At 44.4% G+C, this 25693-nt stretch overlaps 1 pseudogene; it reads left to right on the top strand.

The window, feature by feature from the left end:
* The first annotated feature begins 250 nt into the window (after positions 1–250).
* LOC116580577 lies at positions 251–24297 on the top strand (annotated as a pseudogene).
* Positions 24298–25693: the final 1396 nt, after the last annotated feature.

The raw sequence follows: 25693 nt of genomic DNA, 5'->3' as shown, positions 1-25693 counted from the left end.
TCTCGGGCCTACCCGGCACCTGCGAGGTGGCGGACGCGGGAGGCGGGCGGCGGGTCGCGGAGGTTCTGGCCCTGGTCCGCGCCGGCCGTCCGAGGCTGCAGCGCGGAGCGTGGGGACGGGGGGCGGCAGACCCCGGCCCGCTCAGGTCGCCTACCCCCCTCCCCCCGGTGGGGCCCGCGTCCACCCAGAATGGGGGCGCCCCTGGGGCCTCCGGGCGAACGCGCAGGAAGGGCCGCGTTTTGGGGGCTGGCAGCGCCCCCCGCGGGGTCTCCGTCCTCGTAGGTGCCGAAGGGGCCGGTGCGCGGCCGCGAGGACTGAGCGCCGGCTGCCACCGGCCGGGGGTCGCCGAGGTAGGACTGGGACCGGGTGCCGCCCCCTGCATGCCGTACATCCGTGACCGGAATGTGTTGCCCGGCTCGCCTGGGCGGTGTGACTCCCTGGGTCGGTGCAGATTGGGGGGCGCGCGGGAGCAGCGGGGCCTCCCCGCCGTGTGCCCCACCCCCGGGCGGCCCCCCGCCCCCGCATCTGCGCTGTCCAGGGCCTGAGAGCGCTTCTCCGCGGCCAGCCCGCCTTTTTCCTCGGTCCCCCTGCTTTGCGTTCCCTGAGAGGGGCCGTGTGTTCTCGGGGAGACGGGTCTGGGGCCTCTGATGAAGCTTCTGCTGGAGGGAGTTTCTTCCTTAGGTTCTCCCGGAGCAGAGCAGGTCTACTGAGGCAGGAAGGGGCGGGCTCCGGGAGCAGGAATCTCACCGGGAGGAACCCTGCGCAGAGCTTCGGACCAGGGGCACAAGAAAGGCAGAAAAAGAGCATAGGGGGCCCCGAGTGATTTCACCACCTTCACGAGAAGGGAGCTGGGGCCAAGTGGTGGCAGGGGACGGACTCTCTGAGAAATGTCACCTAGTTGGCTCCACAGCTGGGAAGCTTTTGTTTTCAGCTCTACCCCCCCCTTCATTCTTCACTCTTCCCTCCCTTCATTCTCCACTGATTCTTTCCGGAAGGTGGGCCGCTTTCTAACCGTGACCTGTCACCAGGTCAGGCCTCTGGAGATGTGTACTTGGGTCTTCCAGGGTCTTTCCACAGCAGATCTTGATCTTATAGGGTCAGGAGTAGTAGTTCAGGGAGGGTTTGCCGGGGTTTTCTGTTTTGTCTCATTTGGTGCAAGAGGGAAAAAGAACCTGAAAGGGAAAATGACTTGTCTAGGATCCATAAAAAGGTGAATAGAAGCCAGAGTGCCTGACTCCTGGCTCAGTCCTGTCCACACAATCACATCAAGATAAGTTTCCTCTTAAAAGATGCTTTTGAGGTGTCCCCTGGGTGGCTCAGTGGGTTGAGGCCTCTGCCTTTGGCTGGGGTCATGATCCCGGGGTCTTGGGGTGGAGCCCTGCATGGGGCTCTCTGCTCAGCGGGGAACCTGCTTCCCCCTCTCTCTCTGCCTGCCTATCTGCCTGCTTGTGATTTCTGTCAAGTAAGTAAATAAAATCTTTAAAAAAAAAAAAGATGCTTTTGAGAAACACCAATCGAATTAGAAGAAACAGTTTCTTCAAAGATTTGCATTTAAGGTATGTATCCCTTTTCCCAAAGCTTTGAGGATTCTTGGACTTGGAGTGAATGTTATTGTTAGTAAATCAGATACACGAAATAGCCTTTAGGGTTTGCTTTCCCCTGTAACATCACTTTTTTGTTGTTGTTTTTAAAATTTACTTATTTGTTATTTATTTACTTTATTGGGTTATTTGCCAGAGATAGAGTGAGAGAGCGGGAGCCAGAGAGAGAGGGAGGGGCAGGCAGAGGAAGAAGTTGGCTCCCTGGGATCCTGACCTGAGCCTTGAAGGCAGATGCTTACCCAAATGAGCCACCCAGGTGTCCCTGATTTTACATTTATTTAGAAAGAGCATTGGTGCGCAAGTGGTGGGGGGAGGGGCAGAGGGAGAGAAAGAGAATCCCAAGCAGTCTCCACACTCTTCATGGAGCCCGTGATCAGGATCCCAGCCAAACTCGAGTCGGTAGTTCAACCCGCTGAGCCACTCAGGCGCCCTACAAGATCGGTTTAAATGAAGACATTGTATTTCATATTTTGACATGCCAGCATTTGCTTAAATAGTTCTGTTTTAAGGGGCACCTGGGTGGCTCAGTTTGTTGGGCATCTGACTCTTGATTTCTGCTCAGGTCATGATCTCGGGGTCATGGGATAGAGCCCCTTGTCAGGCTCTGCACACAGCATGGAGTCTGCTTGGCCCTCTGCCTCTGCTCGCCCCCACACGTGCACACGCACACACTCTCGCAAAATCCTCCAATAATAAGTTTTATTTTAAACGTTTCTGTGTTAGTGGGAGGGGGACACAGTTAAAGCAGTAGGAAACTGCAGGTTTAAGGAGTCAAAGGGGGACGGATGTTATCTTCTTTCTCTTTTCCAGGATCAGGGGTTAGCCAGATGGTGTGTAGAAGTTTGTACGGGAACCGGGGAGCTATGGGGCCGGCCGGCTCTCATTACCCTGGTGGGCTTTCCTCCTCTTACAGGTGCCTTCCCAGCGTTTGACATTCTACCCAGAACAGCAGAAAATGAACAAATCCCAGGTGAGTGGTTTCTTTTCTTTATTGCGTATTTCATTTTCCAGCAGATTTTGTGGTTTTTGTAAGTGTGTTCATAAAGTAGAAAAGTCAAAATAGATAAAAAGCTGCTTCTGGGTAGATAAAGAGGGAGTGGTACCTTTGTAACCTGCGGTGGTGGCTGTGAGTCATGTGACTGTTCCACCGTCACAGGTGAGCCTCACGTTTGTCTTTGAGCTTCCTGATCTACATAGGATTTTCAGTGACCACAGAGAGGAACCGGCCAGTTACTCCTGGGACGAAAGACTTAGTGACCCTGGAGTCTGGGAAAAAATGTCTTTGAAGTTCTTCAGGTGGTGAAGAGCCTTCTGGTCACCCCTGTGTGCCTATAATCATTCTTCACTGGAGGTAGAGGCCAGACCTCAGGTTTTATTAGGGACCAAAGTGCTGCTGGACTCCGGAGAGCTTCCTGAACGTCCGCTCTGATCTAGGGACAAAACCCTCAGGCTCTCTGGAGGCACAAAAGAAAGGGATGGCTTCTTCTGAGCTCCTCAAACAGTTGGACGGCAGATGGGTCCAACTCCGTTTTTGGCAAATGCTTGTGCACTATTCGGTCACGTTTCTTTCATTTTGATAAAGTATATATAACAAAATTCTTCATTTTAACCGTTTGACCGGAAGTGTACAGCTCAGTGGTGTGAATTACTTTCACAGTGTTGTGCAACCGTTTCCCCTATTTTCATAACTTTCTTGGCTGCCCAGACAAATCTCTGTAATCCTTGGCCAGTAAGTAACTCGCGGTCCTCCCAGCCCCGGTAACCAAATCTTCCTGTCTCTCGGAATTTCTCTATTCTGGGTATTTTATATACATGGAATCACACAGTCTCTGTCCTTTTGTGTCTGGCTTCTTTCCCTTCATGTAACATTTTCAGGGTTCATCCCTGTCGTAGCGTGTATCAGAACTTCCTTCCTTGATCTTTCGTTTTACGGATGTGTCACCTTCTGCTCATCCATTCGTGTGTTAATGGACACTTCGGGTTGTTTCCATCTTTTGGCCCTTGAGAATAGTGCTGCTGTGAGCGTTCAAGTACAAGGATCTGCCTACCCTTTCGCGTTTCAGTGCACTGGGGGTATCCTCACTTCTTCTGCATTACTTGCCTAAATATGTCCTGATAAAACTTGGCAGTCATGTCTCTGCTGTGGACGCCAGCGGGTGTTTTCCAGACCTTACTTTACTAGAACATTCGGCTGCATGTGGCAGTTAACCCACTTTGACCTTCTAGAAGGCCTCTTTCTCTGGCATTTTGTGGCATGTTCTTCTGGCTTTTTCCCTGCTCTGATTTCTTTGTCTCTCTCATGGCATCCTCCTCCTCTTAGACCCATTCTCACGGCTTTTCCCCAAATTCCCATCCTTTGCTCCCTCCTCCTGTTACTCTGCCAGTCCTTTCTGTTTCCTCCCCGCTGTGGTGGTGGTACCAAGTGTGAGCCTGGGCTCTCCCCTCACGTGCCCTTCTCCGTGCCGGTGGCCGAAGTCTCCTCTGTTTTCCACGTTCCGAAGTTAAAATGATGGTTTGCAGCCTCCCCCATTTCCCATCTAATCTCGCCTGCCCATCCCCTGTCGGATGGTGGGCCATCTGCGGGGCACAGGTAAAGGAAGCCCTGGAATGGCATTCATCCTGAAGCCTTCGCTCCCTTACATTAACACGTGTGCATCTCAGTTTTACTACTTTTCAGATGGCAACAGTTCTTAAACCTGTTCTTCCTACTGAATTCTTTCTCCCCTTTCAGAGCTTAATTTTCTCTTCCCTGGACTGTTGGAAGAGCTGCTCGCTTCTTCGTCCCCCAGATTACATCTGTCCTCCTGAGTAATTAACCTGAAATGCTATTCTGGGGTGCTTGGGTGGCTCGGTGGGCTGAGTATCTGACTCTTGGTTTCGGCGCGGGTCATGATCTTGTGGGTTGTGGGATCGAGCCCCATCTCGGGTTCAGTGCTCGGCGGGGAGTCTGCTTGAAGATTGTTTTCCTCTGCCCCTCCCCGCCTCACATAAGCGTGCTTTCTCTCTGTTTAAAGTAAATTCATAGGGCGCCTGGGTAGTGGTAAAGTAACAGACATATAGGGGGTACCTGGGTGGCTTGGTTGTGGTGTATAATTTTATGTGTTATTGGTTTCATTTTGCTAAGATTTTGTTGAGGATTTTTGCTTCTCTGTTGATGGAAGATACTGGTCTGTAGTTTTCTTTTGTAGGGATGTCTATCTTATTTTGGTATTAGGGTAAGGATGGCCACATAGAATGAAACAGGAACTGTTCCCTTTTGTGTCTGTCTTCTAGAGGAGATTGTAGAGGGGTAGTATAATTTCTTCCTTAAGTGTTCAGTAGGATTTTTACCAATGAACCAATCTAAGCCTGGTGCTTTCTGTTTTGAAGATTATTAATTATTTTATTTATTTGTTTATTTTTAAAGATTTTACTTATTTATTGGACAGAGATCACATGCAGGCAAAGAGGCAGGCAGAGAGAGAGGAAGGGAAGCAGGCTCCCTGCTGAGCAGAGATCCCGATGCGGGGCTCAATCCCCGGACCCTGAGATCATGACCTGAGCTGAAGGCAGGGGCTTAACTCACTGAGCTACCCAGGCACCCCCCTATTTATTTATTTTTAAAGATACTATTTATTTATTTGACAGCAAAAGCAGGCAGAACGGCAGGCAGAGGGAGAGGGAGAAGCACACTCTCCACTGCTGACATCGGTCTTGATCCCAGGACATTGGAATCATGACCCAAGCCAAAGGCTTAACTAACTGAGCCACGCAGATGCCCCAAGATTAATAAGTATTGACTCATGTTCCTTGATAGATGTAGACATAGATTTTGTATTTCTTCTTCTTCTTCTTTTTTTTTTTTTTTAAGATTTTATTTATTTATTTGACAGACAGAAATCACAAGTAGGCAGAGAGAGAAGGGGAAGCAGGCTCCCTGCTGAGCAGAGGAGAAGCACATATCTGTTAAGGATTATTATATCTTCTTGGAGAGTTGACACTTTCTTCATTATGAAAGCCTCTCTTTATCCTTGATAGCTTTTCTTTGAAGTCTGCTCTGTCTGAAAGTAAGATAGGCCCCTGCTTTCTTTTGATCAGTATTATCATGGTATATCTTTCCAGCCATGTAGTTTGATGGGTTCATTCTTTAAGGAACAATTTTTTCCAAGTTTTTTTTCTTGTGGCATAGAAAATTTACCATTTTAATTATTTTAAGGGTACAGTTTGGTGGTGGTAATACGTTCATAATGTGCAACCATCACATTATAAATATATTATTAATATATTAATATATTATAAAACTGAAGCTCTGTGCCCATTGAGTAATAACCCTCTATTCCTCCTTTCTTGTCCCGAGCAACCACCATTCTGCTCTGTCTGTATGATATTCTCTTATGCGTAACGTCTTAAAGGTTCATCTATATTGTAGCAAGTGTCAGAACGTCATTCCTTTTCTCTGACTGAATAACACTCGATCTTATGTACATACCACGTTTGCTTCTCCATTTGTCTGTTGATGAGCACTAGGGTTGCTTCCACATTTTAGCTATTGTGAATAATGCTGCTGTAAATACGGAAGTACAGATATGCCTTTAAGACCCTGTTTTCAGTTCTTTGGGGTATAGAACCCAAAGTAGAATTACTGGGTCATATGATAAATCTGTTTTTCACTTTTTAAGAACTGCCATGCCCTTCCGTACTGGTTGTACCGTTTCACGTCCCCACCAGCATTTCTGCACGTCCTCTCAAGCGTGTGTTTTGTGTGTGTGCGCACGTGTGTTTTATAGTAGCTGTCCTAATGGGTATGAGGCGGTATCTCATTGTAGTTTTAATTTGCATTTCCCTAATGATCAGTGATGTTGAGCGTGGTCTTATGTGTTTATTGGCCATTTTTGTGTCTTCTGTGGAAAAATATCTGATGAAGAATTTTGCCCATTTTTAAATTGGATGTTTGTGGTGTGTGTGTGTGTGTATGTGTGTGTTTAGAGCCCTCTATATATTCTGGGAATTAATGCCTTATCAGATAGATGACTTGCAAATATTTTATCCCGTTCTGTGCGTTGCATTTTACTCTGTTGATAGCGTCTTTTGATGCACAAAATTCTTAATTTTCAGAAAGTCCACTTTGGTTTTTTTCCCTTTTGTGGCCTGTGCATCATATCCAAGGAATTATAGCCAGATCTAGTGTCATGAAGATTTTGCCTTATGTTTTTTCTAAGAGTTTTATAGTTTAAAATAGTACATTTAGGTCTTTGATCCACTTAAGTTAATGTTTGTATGTGGTGTTAAATAGGAGCCCAGTTTCATTCTTTGCCTGTGGATACCCAATATTCCCAGTGCCGTTTGTTGAAAAGACTGTCTTTTACCCATGGAATGGTCTTGGCAGCCTTATAAAAAATTATCTGGCCACAAATGCGAGGGTTTAATTCTGGGCTCTCTATTCCCTGAGTCTGGGTGTCTGTCTATATTCCTGTGCCACACTGTTTTGATTTTTGTCGCTTCGTATTGAGTTTTGTAACTAGGGAGTATGAGTCCTCCAACTCTTCTTTTTCAAGGTTGTTTTGGGCAAAGGATCTCCCTTTGACATTGCATGTGAATTTTAAGAGGAGTTTTTCTATTTCTGTAAAAAACATCACTGGGATTTTGAGAGGGATTGCGTTGATTCTGTAGATCACTGTGGGTAGTGTCGACATCTTCACAATATTAAGTCCTCCAATCCATGAATGTGGGCAGTGTTCCCACCTAGTTAGGTCTTTAATTTCTTTAACCAGTGTTCTCTGGTGTTTGTTGTGCGATTTTTCACCTCGTTTGTTAATTCCTAAGTATTTTATTCGTTTGGCGTGATTGTAAATGGGATTGTTTTTATAACTTCCTTTTCAAATTGTTGTTCGTGTACAGAAATGCAGCTGCTTCCTGTGTGTTGATTTCTATCCTTCCTCCTACTTTGCTGAATTCACTTATCAACTCTAATATTTTTTGTGTGTACTCTCCAGGGTTTTCTACATACACAATCATACCATTTGCAAATAGATATAATTTTACTACTTCTTTCCGATTTGAATGTTTTGTTTCACTTCCTTCCTTCTCTCCTCCTCTCTGTCTCGCTCTCGTAATTCTTGTGGCTAAAATTTCCAGTACTAGATTGAACAGAAGTGGCATAAGTGGGCATCCTTGTCTTTTTCCTGATTTTAGAGGAATAACTTTCTGCTTCCACCAATAAGTGTGATGTTTGCTGTGGGTTTTTCCATGTATGACTTTTATTATGTTGAGGTGGGTTCCTGCTACCCCTAGTTTCTTGAGTCTTTTTATAGTGAACAAGTATTGGATTTTCTCAGATGCTTCTTCCACGCCAGTTGTGATGATTGTGTGTTTTTCCCCCTCATTCCCTTAACGTATGGTGTGTTGTGTTGATCAATTTTCATATTTGGAGCCATCCTCACGCTCCAGGAATAAACCACACTTGGCCAAAGCTGGTAGTCCTTTTATTATTATGCTGCCGAATTTGGTTTGCTAGTATTTTGTTGAGGATTTTTATAGCAGTGTTCATAAGGGATAATGGTCTGTAGGTTTCTCTCAGTGTCTTTTTCTGGCATTGGTATGAGGGTGATGCTGGCCTCACACAATGAGTTAGGAAGTATTCACTCCCCTTCAATTTTCTGGAAAAGTCTGAGGAGGATTGGTATTCGCTCCTCTTTAAAATGTTGGTAGAAAAAAATAAAAATAAAAAAAAAAATAAAATGTTGGTAGAATGATACAGCGAAGCCATGAGGTCCAGGACTGTATTTGTTGGGATAGTCCTCAGTACTGACCCAGTGTCCTTACTAGTTGCAGTTCAGACCTTCTGTTTTCATCCTGATTGAGCCTTGACTGGGTTTTGTGTTTCTAGAATTTTCTCCATTATCTCTTGGTTACCCAAATTGTTGGCATGCCGTGGTTCGTACTACTCTTATAAACCTTTTTATTTCAGCAGAACTGGTAGAAATGTTCCTATTTTTATTTCTGACTCCTGAAGTCTTCTTTTTTTTCCTTACTCCATTTAGGCAAAAATTTGTTCTGTTCATCTCTTCAAACAACTGGCTTTTGTTTTCATTTTACCTGTTGTTTTTATCTCTTGTTTATTTCTGCTCTAATCTTATTTCCTTCCAGCAGGTGGGTTTGGGTTTAATTTTCTTGTTTTTCTGGTTCTTTAAGTTGTAAAGTCAGGTTATTGATTTGAGAGCTGTAAGGGTGATGGCTTTCAAGTCCTTTGTGATTCCTCCTTATCCTCAGGGTCACACCTGCTGCCTGCCGAGGGCCCAGGATGCTCTGGCAGAAAGGAAACAGTGGGTTGTCTTATTTAACTTTTAGCCAGGAAAAAAAAAAAAAAACAAATTAAGTTTATCATTATTGTGTGGACTGGCAGTCTGTATATATTATCCGTTAAGAAGTAAATAAATTGGGAGATGCTCAACCTTTATTCCTAGGGTGAGGGTGAATTATTCTGGAGACACTACAGTATAGGAATGAACCCAGACTTGCTTTGTAGTATCCCAGGACACCTTGGCAAATCTCTATCATCTTATAGCCCTACACACTGTTCTGTCACACTTCTGGGTGTGTCTCCTGACTACTTGGCCCTGCTCACGTCACGGTGCCACATTAATGACGATCTCCGGCTTAGTGAAGCCCAACTTGACAATACAAAACAGAACCCCATTTTCTGCCATTACTTAATACTCTCTGTAAATGATTCTAGCACAGCTCGCACAGTACCTTATTACAGCATAAGTGTTCATAAATCTGATTTGTCTCCTTATTAAGACTGAAGCTCCTGGGGCTAAGCTTCGGTGGCTCAGTTAGTTGAGTGTCTGATGTTTGATTTTGGCTCAGGTCATGATCTCAGGGGCCTGGGCTCGAGCCCTCTGATGGGCTCTGTGCTCAGCGGGGAGTCTGCTTCTCTCCCTTGCCCTCTACCCCTCCCCCCAACTCACATGCTCTTTCAAATAAATCTTAAAAAAAAGAAAAGGGCTTAGGCTCCTTAAGGGCAGGAAAAAAGAACAGGATTTGTTTAGTTTAATATTCCTTGCAGAGTAAGTCAGTTTCAGAAACACAGTAAGAACTTCAGTTTTTTTGTTTGAATTAATAAGCTAATACTGGGTTTTCTGGGTTTTCCCATCACGTTCAGTTTATCCACAAAGTAAAAACAAAAGACATTATAGAATAGGCCACATAGAGGCGCCTGTGTAGCTCAGTGGGTTAAGCCTCTGCCTTCAGCTCAGGTCATGATCTCAGGGTCCTGGGATCGAGCCCCACATGGGGCTCTCTGCTCAGTGGGGAGCCTGCTTCCCCCCCGCCTCTGCCTACTTGTGATCTCTGTCTGTCAAATAAATAAATAAAATATTAAAAAAATACAATAGGCCACATGTACACTTTTATGGTAAACGTGCAAAGTAAACATGTTAAGGCTTGTCTCCCACTTGTCTGTTTCATGTCACCCAATGCTGCTCTCTTTGGCTTGAACAGAAATGTGCTGGTCAGGGATCCGTGTCATTCAGGGATGTGACTGTGGACTTTACCCGGGACGAGTGGTCACAACTGACGGGCACACAGAGGACACTGTACCGGGACGTGATGCTGGAGAACTACAGTCACCTGGTCTCAGTGGGTGAGGGTGTTCCCTGTGTCCCGTCTCACAGCACGCATTTCCTTTCTTCCTTCGTAGCTGCCAGAGTTTGTGGGCCCCTGAAGGAGTGTTGAATGATACTGTGTGTGTATCTCATGATCTCACGGGTCAGAGATGCTCCCATCGGGCACAGAAAGGACGCTGTGTTCTTGCCTCCCTAATGCAAGGTGCACACGGGCATCTTTATCACGTGGCTCCTGAAGCTGCACCTTCCTCGTCCTCCAGGGGCCTTATGTTGAAGCAGCTATGACGAGTTTTACCCTGTATTCCGCTTGCAGGGTGTCACCTCGCCAAACCAGAGGTGATCTTCAGGCTGGAGCAAGGCGAGGAGCTGTGGCCCTCAGACGCAGAGATCCCAGACCAGGGTGATCAAGGTGAGTTAGTCGTTGCGGTGGAAAGAAGAACCTGACAGAAATCAGGTCCCAGGTGGGTCGGTTCTGAGGTGGGTGTGTGTCTCTGTAATTCAATTTTGGGCCCTCAGACCTTTGGAAGTAGCTGAGCAGCGAGCTGGCAGACCTCCAGTCACCCAAGTCACCCCTGTCTGTCACTTGTAAATACCATGTTGCCCTCTTCTGCCTGACAGCTGGTGTGGAACCCCTGCCTTCTTCGCCTTAGACCTTTGTCTTTGGTTTCTTTCTCTAGTATTCTTCTTCCTCCATTTCATGGACTGTTTCCTCTTTATGTTTCCCTCTGGCCATCCATCCATCCATCCGTCTGTCCATCCATCCATCCATCCTTCTGTCCTTCTGCAGATGTTCCTCCTGCGTGCCACTCGTGTTCTTGATGCTGGAGATATGCTGGTGAACTAACAATGTTCCTGAGCTCTTAGAGCTTACAAGCGAGCAGGAGAAGATAGATGTAAACGAAAAAAAATTACCTCTCAAGTGGTGACAAGACCCATGAAAAGAATTAAAGCAGGCTAAAAGGAGATTGTGGGGTGTGCTCTTTTTTTTTTTTTTTTTTTAAATTTATTTTTATTTTATTTTATTTTTTTTATTTCCAGCATAACAGTATTCATTATTTTTGCACCACAACCCGTGCTCCATGAAATCCGTGCCCTCTATAATACCCACCACCTGGTACCCCAACCTCCCACCCCCCGTCCCTTCAAAACCCTCAGATTGTTTTTCAGAGTCCATAGTCTCTCATGGTTCACCTCCCCTTCCAATTTCCCCCAACTCCCTTCTCCACTCTAAGTCCCCATGTCCTCCATGCTATTTGTTATGCTCCACAAATAAGTGAAACCATATGATAATTGACTCTCTCTGCTTGACTTATTTCACTCAGCATGATCTCTTCCAGTCCCGTCCATGTTGCTACAAAAGTTGGGTATTCATCCTTTCTGATGGAGGCATAATACTCTATCCCCAGGGGTACAGGTCTGTGAATCACCAGGTTTACACACTTCACAGCACTCACCAAAGCACATACCCTCCCCAATGTCCATAATCCCACCCCCTTCTCCCAAACCCCCTCCCCCCAGCAACCCTCAGTTTGTTTTGTGAGATTAAAAGTCACTTATGGTTTGTCTCCCTCCCAATCCCATCTTGTTTCCTTTATTCTTCTCCTACCCACTTAAGCCCCCATGTTGCATCACCACTTCCTCATATCAAGGAGATCATATGATAGTTGTCTTTCTCTGCTTCACTTATTTCGCTAAGCATGATACGCTCTAGTTCCATCCATGTTGTCGCAAATGGCAAGATTTCATTTCTTTTGATGGCTGCATAGTATTCCATTGTGTATATATACCACATCTTCTTGATCCATTCATCTGTTGATGGACATCTAGGTTCTTTCCATAGTTTGGCTATTGTGGACATTGCTGCTATAAACATTCGGGTGCACGTGCCCCTTTGGATCACTACGTTTGTATCCTTAGGGTAAATACCCAATAGTGCAATTGCTGGGTCATAGGGCAGTTCTATTTTCAACATTTTGAGGAACCTCCATGCTGTTTTCCAGAGTGGCTGCACCAGCTTGCATTCCCACCAACAGTGTAGGAGGGTTCCCCTTTCTCCACATCCTCGCCAGCATCTGTCATTTCCTGACTTGTTGATTTTAGCCATTCTGACTGGTGTGAGGTGATATCTCATTGTGGTTTTGATTTGTATTTCCCTGATGCCGAGTGATATGGAGCACTTTTTCATGTGTCTGTTGGCCATCTGGATGTCTTCTTTGCAGAAATGTCTGTTCATGTCCTCTGCCCATTTCTTGATTGGATTATTTGTTCTTTGGGTGTTGAGTTTGCTAAGTTCTTTATAGATTCTGGACACTAGTCCTTTATCTGATATGTCATTTGCAAATATCTTCTCCCATTCTGTCAGTTGTCTTTTGATTTTGTTAACTGTTTCCTTTGCTGTGCAAAAGCTTTTGATCTTGATGAAATCCCAATAGTTCATTTTTGCCCTTGCTTCCCTTGCCTTTTGCGTTGTTCCTAGGAAGATGTTGCTGCGGTTGAGGTCAAAGAGGTTGCTGCCTGTGTTCTCCTCAAGGATTTTGATGGATTCCTTTCGCACATTGAGGTCCTTCATCCATTTTGAGTCTATTTTTGTGTGTGGTGTAAGGAAATGGTCCAATTTCATTTTTCTGCATGTGGCTGTCCAATTTTCCCAGCACCATTTATTGAAGAGGCTGTCTTTTTGCCATTGGACATTCTTTCCTGCTTTGTCGAAGATTAGTTGACCATAGAGTTGAGGGTCTATTTCTGGGCTCTCTATTCTGTTCCATTGATCTATGTGTCTGTTTTTGTGCCAGTACCATGCTGTCTTGATGACGACAGCTTTGTAATAGAGCTTGAAGTCCGGAATTGTGATGCCACCAACGTTGGCTTTCTTTTTCAATATCTCTTTGGCTATTCGAGGTCTTTTCTGGTTCCATATAAATTTTAGCATTATTTGTTCCATTTCTTTGAAAAAGATGGATGGTACTTTGATAGGAATTGCATTACATTTTCACAATATTTATTCTTCCAATCCAGGAGCATGGAACATTTTTCCATTTCTCTGTGTCTTCCTCAATTTCTTTCATGAGTACTTTATAGTTTTCTGAGTATAGATTCTGTGTCTCTTTGGTTAGGTTTATTCCTAGGTATCTTATGGTTTTGGGTGCAATTGTAAATGGGATTGACTCCTTAATTTCTCTTTCTTCTGTCTTGCTGTTGGTGTAGAGAAATGCAACTGATTTCTGTGCATTGATTTTATATCCTGACACTTTACTGAATTCCTGTATAAGTTCTAGCAGTTTTGGAGTGGAGTCTTTTGGGTTTTCCACATATAGTATCATATCATCTGTGAAGAGTGATAATTTGACTTCTTCTTTGCTGATTTGGATGCCTTTAATTTCCTTTTGTTGTCTGATTGCTGAGGCTAGGACCTCTAGTACTATGTTGAATAGCAGTGGTGATAATGGACATCCCTGCCGTGTTCCTGACCTTAGCGGAAAAGCTTTCAGTTTTTCTCCATTGAGAATGATATTTGCGGTGGGTTTTTCATAGATGGCTTTGATGATATTGAGGTATGTGCCCTCTATCCCTACACTTTGAAGAGTTTTGATCAGGAAGGGATGCTGTACTTTGTCAAATGCTTTTTCAGCATCTATTGAGAGTATCATATGGTTCTTGTTCTTTCTTTTATTGATGTGTTGTATCACATTGACTGATTTGCGGATGTTGAACCAACCTTGCAGCCCTGGAATAAATCCCACTTGGTCGTGGTGAATAATCTTTTTAATGTACTGTTGAATCCTATTGGCTAGTATTTTGTTGAGTATTTTCGCATCTGTGTTCATCAAGGATATCGGTCTATAGCTCTCTTTTTTGGTGGGATCCTTGTCTGGTTTTGGGATCAAGGTGATGCTGGCCTCATAAAATGAGTTTGGAAGTTTTCCTTCCATTTCTATTTTTTGGAACAGTTTCAGGAGAATAGGAATTAGTTCTTCTTTAAATGTTTGGTAGAATTCCCCCGGGAAGCCGTCTGGCCCTGGGCTTTTGTTTGTTTGGAGATTTTTAATGACTGTTTCAATCTCCTTACTGGTTATGGGTCTGTTCAGGCTTTCTATTTCTTCCTGGTTCAGTTGTGGTAGTTTATATGTTTCTAGGAATGCATCCATTTCTTCCAGATTGTCAAATTTATTGGCGTAGAGTTGCTCATAGTATGTTCTTATAATAGTTTGTATTTCTTTGGTGTTAGTTGTGATCTCTCCTCTTTCATTCATGATTTTATTTATTTGGGTCCTTTCTCTTTTCTTTTTGATAAGTCGGGCCAGGGGTTTATCAATTTTATTAATTCTTTCAAAGAACCAGCTCCTAGTTTCGTTGATTTGTTCTATTGTTTTTTTGGTTTCTATTTCATTGATTTCTGCTCTGATCTTTATGATTTCTCTTCTCCTGCTGGGCTTAGGGTTTCTTTCTTGTTCTTTCTCCAGCTCCTTTAGGTGTAGGGTTAGGTTGTGTACCTGAGACCTTTCTTGTTTCTTGAGAAAGGCTTGTACCGCTATATATTTTCCTCTCAGGACTGCCTTTGTTGTGTCCCACAGATTTTGAACCGTTGTATTTTCATTATCATTTGTTTCCATGATTTTTTTCAATTCTTCTTTAATTTCCCGGTTGACCCATTCATTCTTTAGAAGGATGCTGTTTAGTCTCCATGTATTTGGGTTCTTTCCAAACTTCCTTTTGTGGTTGAGTTCTAGCTTTAGAGCATTGTGGTCTGAAAATATGCAGGGAATGATCCCAATCTTTTGATAGCGGTTGAGTCCTGATTTAGGACCGAGGATGTGATCTATTCTGGAGAATGTTCCATGTGCACTAGAGAAGAATGTGTATTCTGTTGCTTTGGGATGAAATATTCTGAATATATCTGTGATGTCCATCTGGTCCAGTGTGTCGTTTAAGGCCTTTATTTCCTTGCTGATCTTTTGCTTGGATGATCTGTCCATTTCAGTGAGGGGAGTGTTAAAGTCCCCTACTATTATTGTATTATTGTTGATGTGTTTCTTTGATTTTGTTATTAATTGGTTTATATAGTTGGCTGCTCCCACGTTGGGGGCATAGATATTTAAAATTGTTAAATCTTCTTGTTGGACAGACCCTTTGAGTATGATATAGTGTCCTTCCTCATCTCTTATTATAGTCTTTGGCTTAAAATCTAATTGATCTGATATAAGGATTGCCACTCCTGCTTTCTTCTGATGTCCATTAGCATGGTAAATTCTTTTCCACCCCCTCACTTTAAATCTGGAGGTGTCTTCGGGCTTAAAATGAGTTTCTTGGAGGCAACATATAGATGGGTTTTGTTTTTTTATCCATTCTGATACCCTGTGTCTTTTGACAGGGGCATTTAGCCCATTAACATTCAGGGTAACTATTGAGAGATATGCATTTAGTGCCATTGTATTGCCTGTAAGGTGACTGTTACTGTATATGGTCTCTGTTCCTTTCTGATCTACCACTTGTAGGCTCTCTCTTTGCTTAGAGGACCCCTTTCAATATTTCCTGTAGAGCTGGTTTGGTATTTGCAAATTCTTTCAGTTTTTGTTTGTCCTGGAAGCTTTTAATCTCTCCTTCTATTTTCAATGATAGCCTAGCTGGATATAGTATTCTTGGCTGCATGTTTTTCTCGTTTAGTGCTCTGAAAATATCATGCCAGCTCTTTCTGGCCTGCCAGGTCTCTGTGGATAAGTCAGCTGCCAATCTAATATTTTTACCATTGTATGTTACAGACTTCTTTTCCCGGGCTGCTTTCAGGATTTTCTCTTTGTCACTGAGACTTGTAAATTTTACTATTAGGTGATGGGGTGTGGGCCTATTCCTATTGATTTTGAGGGGCGTTCTCTGAACCTCCTGAATTTTGATGCTCGTTCCCTTTGTCATATTGGGGAAATTCTCCCCAATAATTCTCTCCAGTATACCTTCTGCTCCCCTCTCTCTTTCTTCTTCTTCTGGAATCCCAATTATTCTAATGTTGTTTCGTCTTATGGTGTCACTTATCTCTTGAATTCTCCCCTCGTGGTCCAGTAGCTGTTTGTCCCTCTTTTGCTCAGCTTCTTTATTCTCTGTCATTTGGTCTTCTATATCACTAATTCTTTCTTCTGCCTCATTTATCCTAGCAGTGAGAGCCTCCATTTTTGATTGCACTTCATTAATAGCTTTTTTTATTTCAACTTGGTTAGATTTTAGTTCTTTTATTTCTCCAGAAAGGGCTTTTATATCTCTCGAGAGGGTTTCTCTAATATCTTCCATGCCTTTTTCGAGCCCGGCTAGAACCTTGAGAATTGTCATTCTGAACTCTAGATCTGACATATTACCAATGTCTGTATTGATTAGGTCCCTAGCCTTCGGTACTGCCTCTTGTTCTTTTTTGTGTGTTGAATTTTTCCGTCTTGTCATTTTGTCCAGATAAAAGTATATGAAGGGGCAAGTAAAATACTAAAAGGGTGGCAACAACCCCAGGAAAAAATGCTTTAACCAAATTAGAAGAGATCCAAAATCGTGAGGGGGGAGAAAGGGGATAAAAAGAGGTTCAAAAAGGAAGAAAGAGAAAAAAAGAAAAAAGAAAAAAAAAAAAAAGAAAAAAGAAAAGAATTTAAAAAAAAAGGGAAAACACCTAAGAAAAATGTAAAAAAGAAAAAATATATATATTAGATAAACTAGTAAAAAATCGTTAAAAAAGAAAAAGGTAACAGTTAAAAAAAAAATTTTACCCGAAGGCGAGAAAAAAAAAAAAAAATGAAAAAGAAAAAAATTAAATTAACTGCAAGACTAAAAAAAAATCACAGGGAAAAAGCCATGAGTTCCGTGCTTGGCTTTCTCCTCCTCTGGAATTCTGCTGCTCTCCTTGGTATTGAAACCGCACTCCTTGGTAGGTGAACTTGGTCTTGGCTGGATTTCTTGTTGATCTTCTGGGGGAGGGGCCTGTTGTAGTGATTCTCAAGTGTCTTTGCCCCAGGCGGAATTACACCGCCCTTACCCGGGGCCGGGGTGAGTAATCCGCTCGGGTTTGCTTTCAGGAGCTTTTGTTCCCTGAGCGCTTTCCGTAGAGTTCCGGAGGACGGGAATACAAATGGCGGCCTCCTGGTCTCCGGCCCGGAGGAGCCGAAAGCCCAGGGCCGTACTCCTCAGTGCGCCCTCAGAGAACAGCGCCCAGTTACTCCCGTCCGCCTGACCTCCGGCCGCGCTCCGAGCTCTCCGAGCCTGCGACCAGTTCAAGGTAACACCGAGCTGTGAGCTTACTGTCGGCTCTGTCTCTGTAGCCAGCTTTCCCGTTCCAATACCCGCAAGGTCTGCGACACTCAGACACCCCTGCTCCTTCTGTGACCCTGCGGGACCTGAGGCCACGCTGAACCCGCGTGGGCTTCGCCCCGGTTTAGCCTCTGGAGCGATGTCCCTCAGCGGAACAGACTTTTAAAAGTCCTGATTTTGTGCACCGTTGCTCCGCCGCTTGCCGGGAGCCGGCCCCTCCCCCCGGGGTCTTTCTTCCTGTCGCTTTGGATTCACTTCTCCGCCGGTCCTACCTTTCAGAAAGTGGTTGTTTTTCTGTTTCCAGAATTGCTGTTCTTCTTCTCTTCGATCTGCCGATGGATTTTCAAGTGTTTGCAATCTTTAGATAAGCTATCTAGCTGATCTCCGGCTAGCTGAAGCAGTCTCAGCCTGCTACTTCTCCGCCATCTTGACTCCTCCCTCCGGGGTGTGCTCTTTTAAAAGGTGGCCAGAGAATGCCTTTTTGATGAGGTCCACATTAGAGCAGGATACTGGGTTTTCCAGGGAGAAGGAAGAGCCAGGCCATGCTCTTGTGGTAGCTGTTGGTTGGAAGAGCTCTGGGAATGGCAGGGGGCCATCGTGGCTGTAGGGGTGCTGAGAGGGACATTGGTAGGGGCTGACTTCGGAGAGGTAGCCAGAGCCCAGAGGAGGATGCCTTACAGGACAAGCTAAGGGCTTTGATTCTGCTTTAGGTGAGAGGGACAACTGTTCATGGATTTCCACAAAACAGTGTTTTAAAAGAATTTCTCTGGCTACTGCCCAGAGAAGATCAGAGATGAGCATGAGGGTGGTTGATGAAAGTAGAAACAGAGATGGAATGCAGGGCTGCTTCCCCCAGTGCAATGCCAGTTACCCACTGATCTGGCATATTTCAATTTATTGTTCATGCTGATAGTCTCAGTAGTGCCATGGAGCAAGTTGAACAAAATCAGGTTATTTATAGCATTTGAGGGCATGGTTTCAGGTACATTTTTAACATAGGAACTTGATAACCATTGAGTAAGGACCATAATATAGTTTCGGATGTGTGGATGTGTGGACACAACAAGGATTGAAGGGTCCTGGAGAATAAGTTTATTATTAATTGGTATGTTGAACAGTTTGTTTAAAAGGTTTGGGGGCAAGATTCTGAACTGAGCAGTCAAATTGCTTGCAACTCTTAGCTTCCCGGGCAAGTGTCCCAGAGTAGTACAGTCCTGTTCTGAAGACAGAATACTGGTCAGGTTAATGTAGGGACTGGGCTGTGTGGGTGTGGATGGTTTCGGTTCTCAGCAGAGCAGACCTGCTTGCCGTGGTTCAGGTAAGCTGTGATGGGGGCTTCGAGTTCCGAGCTGGTGCGTGTGAGGAGGCGGGGCTGCACCGTGTGGAGAAGCGGGTCTGCCACTGAGTCCGAGGTGGCCTTTGAGAGAGGGACAAGGGTAAGGGTTAGGGGTGGGCGGTGTTTACCGATGTGGCAGACTGGGCAGGAGATGTTTGGGGGAAGTTTAAAATTTAACATCTACTAATTCTAAAACCTGAAGTCCTTTAGATTTTAGTTCTATTCGGATAGCCAGTCCCTGCTTTAGTTCTAGACTTGGTAAGCAGATCAGTTCTCAAAAGCAGTCTTCTGGTGTATTACATTTCACCATTTCTTGACCAAAGTTCATTTGCTAGTAGGTTCTTAAGAATTCATGAGAACAGTACTTCCCTGCATTCTTACAAATACAGACTTCCTGGTGTTACTTCAACTGAGGATTATTTTGTCTACATATAAAATTATTGGGATTTACTTTTAGTGTTCAAGGATTTTGTAATTATTTCTTCACTGCTTTTAGCACTGAATTCTATTACGGATGCCTGAAATCAGCTTGATTTTTTTTTTTTTTCCCTCTCTTAAAAATGACTGACTTCAGGTTCTGGGGATGTGATGTGCAGCAGGGTGACTGTGGTTACTAGTACAATAAGTACAGTGGAAAGTTGTGGAGAGTAGATGTTGATTGTTCTAACCACACACAGTTTATCTGGGTTAACTGAATATGATGATAGATATTTTGATTATCTTGATTTTGATAATCATAGGAAATGTGTTAACATTTTTGAAGTACACTTAATTTTTCTTCTTTATGACCTTACAGACAGAAACCAGGAAGACCAAGACAAACATTTGTGGCGAGTTTCACTCATCAGCAAAAAATCACTGACTAAGAACAGAGAGAATGTTTTCAGAGAAACACCCTGTCAGGATGTCTCTCATGGAAAACGTTTGAAAAATGTTTCAGAATCAATTATTAGTAATAACAATTATTCAGGTAAGATCTATGATGAAATTAATGCATGTGGGAAGTTACTCTCTGGTAATAACCAAGGAAATACTCATACTGGAAAAAAGTCTGGCGAACAGAACCTAGGTGGGAAATCCCCAAGTCCTATTGAGGGCTGTACTGAACAACAGAAAATTCAAACTTTGGGGCCACTTTTTGAAAATAATGAATGTGGAGAGATCTTTCTTAATAAGGCAGCTGTCATTACACCTACGAGGGCTCAAACAGAAGAGCAATCCTGTGATTCTAAGGAACAGGGGCGAAATACCAGAGATGAGTCAGCCCTTGAAGTCCTTCAGGAAACTCACACAAGGAAGAACCGCTGTGAGGTTGATGAGTGCTGGAAGTCAACCCTCCTAAAACATCAGAAAGTTAATGTGGAATGTAATGACAACGAGACTAATTTCAGCAAGAAGTCCCATGACACTCAACCTCCCGAAACTCACACAGGAGAGAAAACCTTTGAATGTAGTCACTGCCAGAAATCTTTCGACCAGGAGGCCCACCTGACTCAGCACCAGAAGACACACACAAGAGAGAAACCCCGTGGAAGTAATACATCTGGAAAAACCCTTCAGAAATCACAGCTCACAGACCCTCTGCAATCTCAGGCAGGAGAGAAACTCAGTGACTACGGCGAAGCCCCTGTGCTGTCAGGCCTTGCCGATCAGCAGAGAACACGGTCAGAAGGGAAGTTTTATGTGTGTAACGAGTGCAGGAAGTCTTTCCGTCATAGCTCAGCCCTCAAAGTCCATCAGAGAATTCACACGGGAGAGAAGCCCTATCAATGCACCGAGTGTGGGAAATCCTTCTATGCCAAATCAAACTTGAACCATCATCAGAGGACTCATACAGGGGAGAAGCCCTATGAGTGTACGGAGTGTGGGAAATCCTTCTGTGTGAAATCAAACTTAACTAAACATCAGAAAACACATACAGGAGAGAAACCTTTCAAATGTAATGAATGTGGGAAAACTTTCTTACAGAAGTCACAGTTTGCTGACCATCAGAGAACACACACGGGGGAGAGACCCTATGTATGTAATGAGTGCGGTAAATCCTTCTACTATAAGTCAGCCCTGCACGTACATCAGGGGAAGCATACAGAAGAGAAACCCTTTAAATGCACCGACTGTGGGAAATCCTTCTGCTATAAATCTGCCTTAATTATCCATCAGGTGTCTCACACAGGGAAGAAACCCTATGACTGTAATGAATGTGGGAAAACCTTCTGTGTGAAGTCAAACCTCACTAAACATCAGAAAATTCACACTGGTTTGAAACCTTATGAATGTAATGAGTGTGGCAAAGCCTTCTCTATGAATTCGATCCTAATAGTACACCAGAGAACCCACATGGGGGAGAAACCCTATGGGTGCAATGAATGTGAGAAGTCCTTCTATAAAAAATCAGCCCTCACTAAACACCAGAAAACACACACAGGGGAGAAACCACACGCGTGTAACGAATGTGGGAAGGCCTTCCATATGAAATCCACCCTGGTCATACACCAGAGAACTCACACTGGAGAGAAACCCTTTAAATGTAACGAATGTGAAAAGTCATTCTACGTGAAGTCACTTCTTAACATTCATCAGAGAAATCACACGGGAAAGAAACCCCACGTATGTAGTGAATGTGGGAAAGCCTTTTCTATGAAGTCCAATCTCACCGATCATCAGAGGACACATTCAGAAGAGAAACCCTATGAATGTAACGAATGTCAGAAGACCTTCCGCCATAAGTCGACTTTAACGGTACACCAGAGAACTCACACAGGGGAGAAACCCTATAAATGTAATGAATGTGGGAAATCCTTCTATATGAAGTCAGCCCTCAGTCAACACCAGAGAATACACACAGGGGAAAAGCCTTATGAATGTAAAGAATGTGGGAAAACCTTCTTCCAGAAGTCACATCTCACGAAACATCAGCGCACACACACAGGGGAGAAACCCTATGGATGTAAGGAATGTAAAAAAACCTTCTTCCAGAAGTCACACCTCATTGAACACCAGAGAACCCACACTGGGGAGAAGCCCCATGAATGTAACAAGTGTGGGAAATCTTTTTGTTACAAGTCAGCCTTAACCATACATCAGAGAACTCACACGGAAGAGAAACCATATAAATGTAATGAATGTGAGAAATCTTTCTGTATGAAATCACACCTCACCGTCCATCAGAGAACTCACACAGGGAAGAACCCCTTTGAATGTAAGGAATGTGGGAAGACTTTTTATGTGAAGTCAAACCTCATCAATCATCAGAGGACTCATACAGGGGAGAAGCCCTATGAATGTAAGCGATGCGGGAAGTCCTTCTGTATGAAGTCGACCCTCACGGTTCATCAGCGCACACACACGGGGGAGAAGCCCTATGAATGTAACGAATGTGGGAAGTCATTCTGCAAGAAGTCGACTCTCACGAAACATCAGGTAGTTCACACAAGGGAGATACCCTAAGGTGCAGCAAATGTGGAAAGCCCTCCTGTGTGAAGTCGAATTTCGTCAACACCAAGAGCACCCGTGGGAGAGACCTTAGGACTGTAGTAATGTGAAGAACTCTTGGGGAACTTCAGTCTTCAGTTGGCATCGAAAGACACAACATGGGGTGGGGGTAGGTGGGCTCTCTCTCAGAAAATTTCTGTGTCAGATCTTATGAAATACCAGAGAGCCCACATGGAGAGAGCTGAGAACGTCCTGTATGTGAGTGTCCACCTATGAATCTGAGAAGATGTCTCAGAGGAATCAGTCACAGGGCTCAAATCACAAAGAATGCCACAGAAGTATAAAAGCATTTACAGAGTCACAACTTACGGATCATCAGGTAATTGATATTCGAGTGGAACTGTTACCAGTGTTTTACATGCATGAAAGCTTTTGAGGAAAAAAAAAATCAGACTCTGTATAAGAAAGGAATTAATCTTGAGGGAAAATCTGTCAATTTGGGAAATGTGGATACATTTTCTTTGGAAATATCGTAACACTAGAAGTCCGGATTCGGATGTGGTACAAGATGTTGAAGATGTGGCATAAGATACCTCTGACGCTAACGGTGCTCATTGTGGGATCACGAGGCCTTTGGTGGCGGCCGCTCACAGCACCAGACGCCAGAGGTGCACCTGAGGAATCGAGGCTTTGGTATATTGTGCGCAGCATAGACACGTCGTGCACGTTTGGCTTACGTGGCAGGCGTTGAAATAGGTGTCGGTAGGAAGTGTCTCCCCACAGCTCAATAATTCCCATGACAGACTGCTCACACTACAGGGCCCCCATGTGTTTCTGTATGTTTGTAGTACAGAATGCATTACAGGGGACCTGCTTGACAAATTTTGAAATTCTATACGCCAACATACTGTTCAGTGAGGATCACGGAGTACTGTCCGCCGTACGGCATGCTCCCTTCCGTGTAAGTTGAGAGGAAGTAAGTTACACACACAATTGCTTGTTTTTGCAAAGAGAAAGGCTAGAAGGAGAAACGACAAGCTAAGAAAAATGAATTCCTGTGGAGGGAGGACTGAACAGGGGGGAGTCAGAGATGGAAGCAAGGTTTCTTTGGTTACGCCTTCGTAGGACATTTTGACTTTTGAACAATATAAATGATTTATATATTCAAAACCAGAAAATAAAGGCATTCTGAAATCGAAAACAGAAATGAACTTTACGTCAAATTGGTAACAACACAGAGAAAACAATTCTTACAGGAAACTTCGGAATACAGAGTTAGGACTATATATCCCTAATGGTATGTTTAAGGGCAAAGATTTGCAAAAAAATTATAAACACCACTCATTTTTTGTTAGTAATAATTGGTGTTATTTTAGATCTAGTTTGTGTATGTTGTAAGATAAAGCAAAAAGAAACTGTTAATGTTACCAGGAACCACACTTCCCAGTTTACAAGAAGAGATGACCATAAAAATGAAAGAATTTATGTAAAACTCCCCATAAGAAGTATGAACTGATCAGACATTATTTTAAAAAAGTGTATGTATGTCTGAGCTCGTCCGCTGAGGGTCTGGAAGCAGGGGCAGCCCCATGGATGGGCAGCCTCGGTGCCAGCATCTCCCTCTTGAGGATCCAGGACTCCCTGGAGAAACAGCTGGTTCTAGGTCCGGGCCCTTAAGTGTCCAGGGGTGAGGCTGGGAGCTCTTGGGTCAAGAAACCAAGGAAGTCCTCGAGATTAACGGGGACGTGTCAGTGGTCCCAGAGGCTACCTTGCAGGGTTTCTCCCTGGCCAAATTTGAGGTAGTTTGACGGTCCAACAGAACAGCTGTAATGGATCGCACAACATTTGATTAAACAAAAATCTGTGTCCACATCAATGTGGAAAAAGAGGGGCACGAGCTTATTTCCACCGTTGTAGGAGAATCTTACATAAGCTCCTTTCTCTTTAATGAGAAGAAAGGCATTTTCACCCTGCCCTTTTAGTAAGAGTTGTGGGAAGGCTGCATGTTCTAGACAAGTATTAACTAATAAATGTAGAAGGAATGATAGAATTTGAAAGATCATTAATTTGCAACCCCTAGGGTGTCTCGGCAAAGAGCGTCTGTGACGCCAGCATCAGTAGGTGTAAAGGACCGGGGATCTGTGCCGGGCCAGAGAACCTCCCGCAGGCATCTTTTTCACTGGCCCCGTAAAAGGTACACCTTTACAGTGGAATGATTAACTGCCCCCCTTTCGCCATCAGCAGTGGTGACACCACACCGTGTGCCTCCTGTTAGGGTGCAGCGTGGGGTCCACACGTCACCTGGGGGTGTGCTCTTGCCCAAGTATTTCATAGGAGTTTAGTCAGGTGATTGGTTTACAGCAGATATGAGAGAGCAGCTTCAGTGGAAGAAACCAAAATCCAGAATGTGGGGGCATCCACCAAGACAGTTGGCCTGGTGCCTCCAAAAGTCAATGTCATTTTAGAAGGAAAAGGTCGGGGCTGGGGGCTCTTTCCATCGAGAGAGACTACGAGACCTGACCAGATGCAATGTGTGGTCCTTGATTGGATCCAAACCCCACTCAGCTCGAAAAGACATCCACGTGGGTACTTCTGAGGCCTTTGGAGGAACTGAAATGTGGAATGGCATTGGATCATGTTAGGGAATTCGAGCAGTTTTCTTCAGTGTGATAACGGTGGTTATGAGTGCGAGTCTCTAGGACACCATGCGGAACAGAGGTGGGCTGTCGGTTCTGCCGCTGGGAAATGGTTTGGGACAGGAATGTGCATTATTAGAGGAAGCAGGAAATAGGGCAAAAATCTCAGCAAGCACTGAGGGTGGTGCTTGGGACATGGGTGTTCACTCTCTTTTTCTTTACAAAGCTCTGATCAATGCTAACCGTTTTTGGAAAAGCACTGTTTTTTGGCATATATAGTGATGCCCATTGTTACTGATCTGCACATCAATAAAAAAGCCGAACAATTGCCTTAAAAAAAAAGTATGTGTCTTGGGCTTGGCTGATTTAATGAACACATGTTCATCGAGTGTGCAGGGGCAGGGGTGTGGCTCTTTGCAGGCGGTGGTGCTTGTCCCGCTGCAGACAGCGCCGTGTGTAGAAAAGACCCTTCTCTTCCCACTCCTGGGGGGATTTGCAGGGCGCCTGCCGAGGCTCGGCGGCTGGAGTCCCCATGGGAGGAAGAGCAGGCTCCAGGGACTGTACCCTGGTCCTTGCTCCCCTCGAAGCAGGCTGGCAGCTGCTGTCGCATCTCCCTTGGTAGAGGGCCTTGATGGGGCCTGTGCTCCCTCCTTGCCAGAGACTGGTGTTGGCGGGATGACCAGACACTGAAGTATTCCGGGTGATCTGGGGGAAGGTTTTGTCATCAATAAAGAATCAGGACCAGAATGGCATTGTCCGTGTGGATGCCTGTTGATGGCATCTTGTGACTCGGGGCTGGTTGTCAGG

This window comes from Mustela erminea, chromosome 20, assembly GCF_009829155.1.
Source record: "Mustela erminea isolate mMusErm1 chromosome 20, mMusErm1.Pri, whole genome shotgun sequence".
In the NCBI taxonomy this organism is placed as follows: Eukaryota; Metazoa; Chordata; class Mammalia; order Carnivora; family Mustelidae; genus Mustela; species Mustela erminea.
The sequence above is the reverse complement of the archived record's forward strand: the minus strand, read 5'-3'. Positions and strand labels throughout refer to the sequence as shown.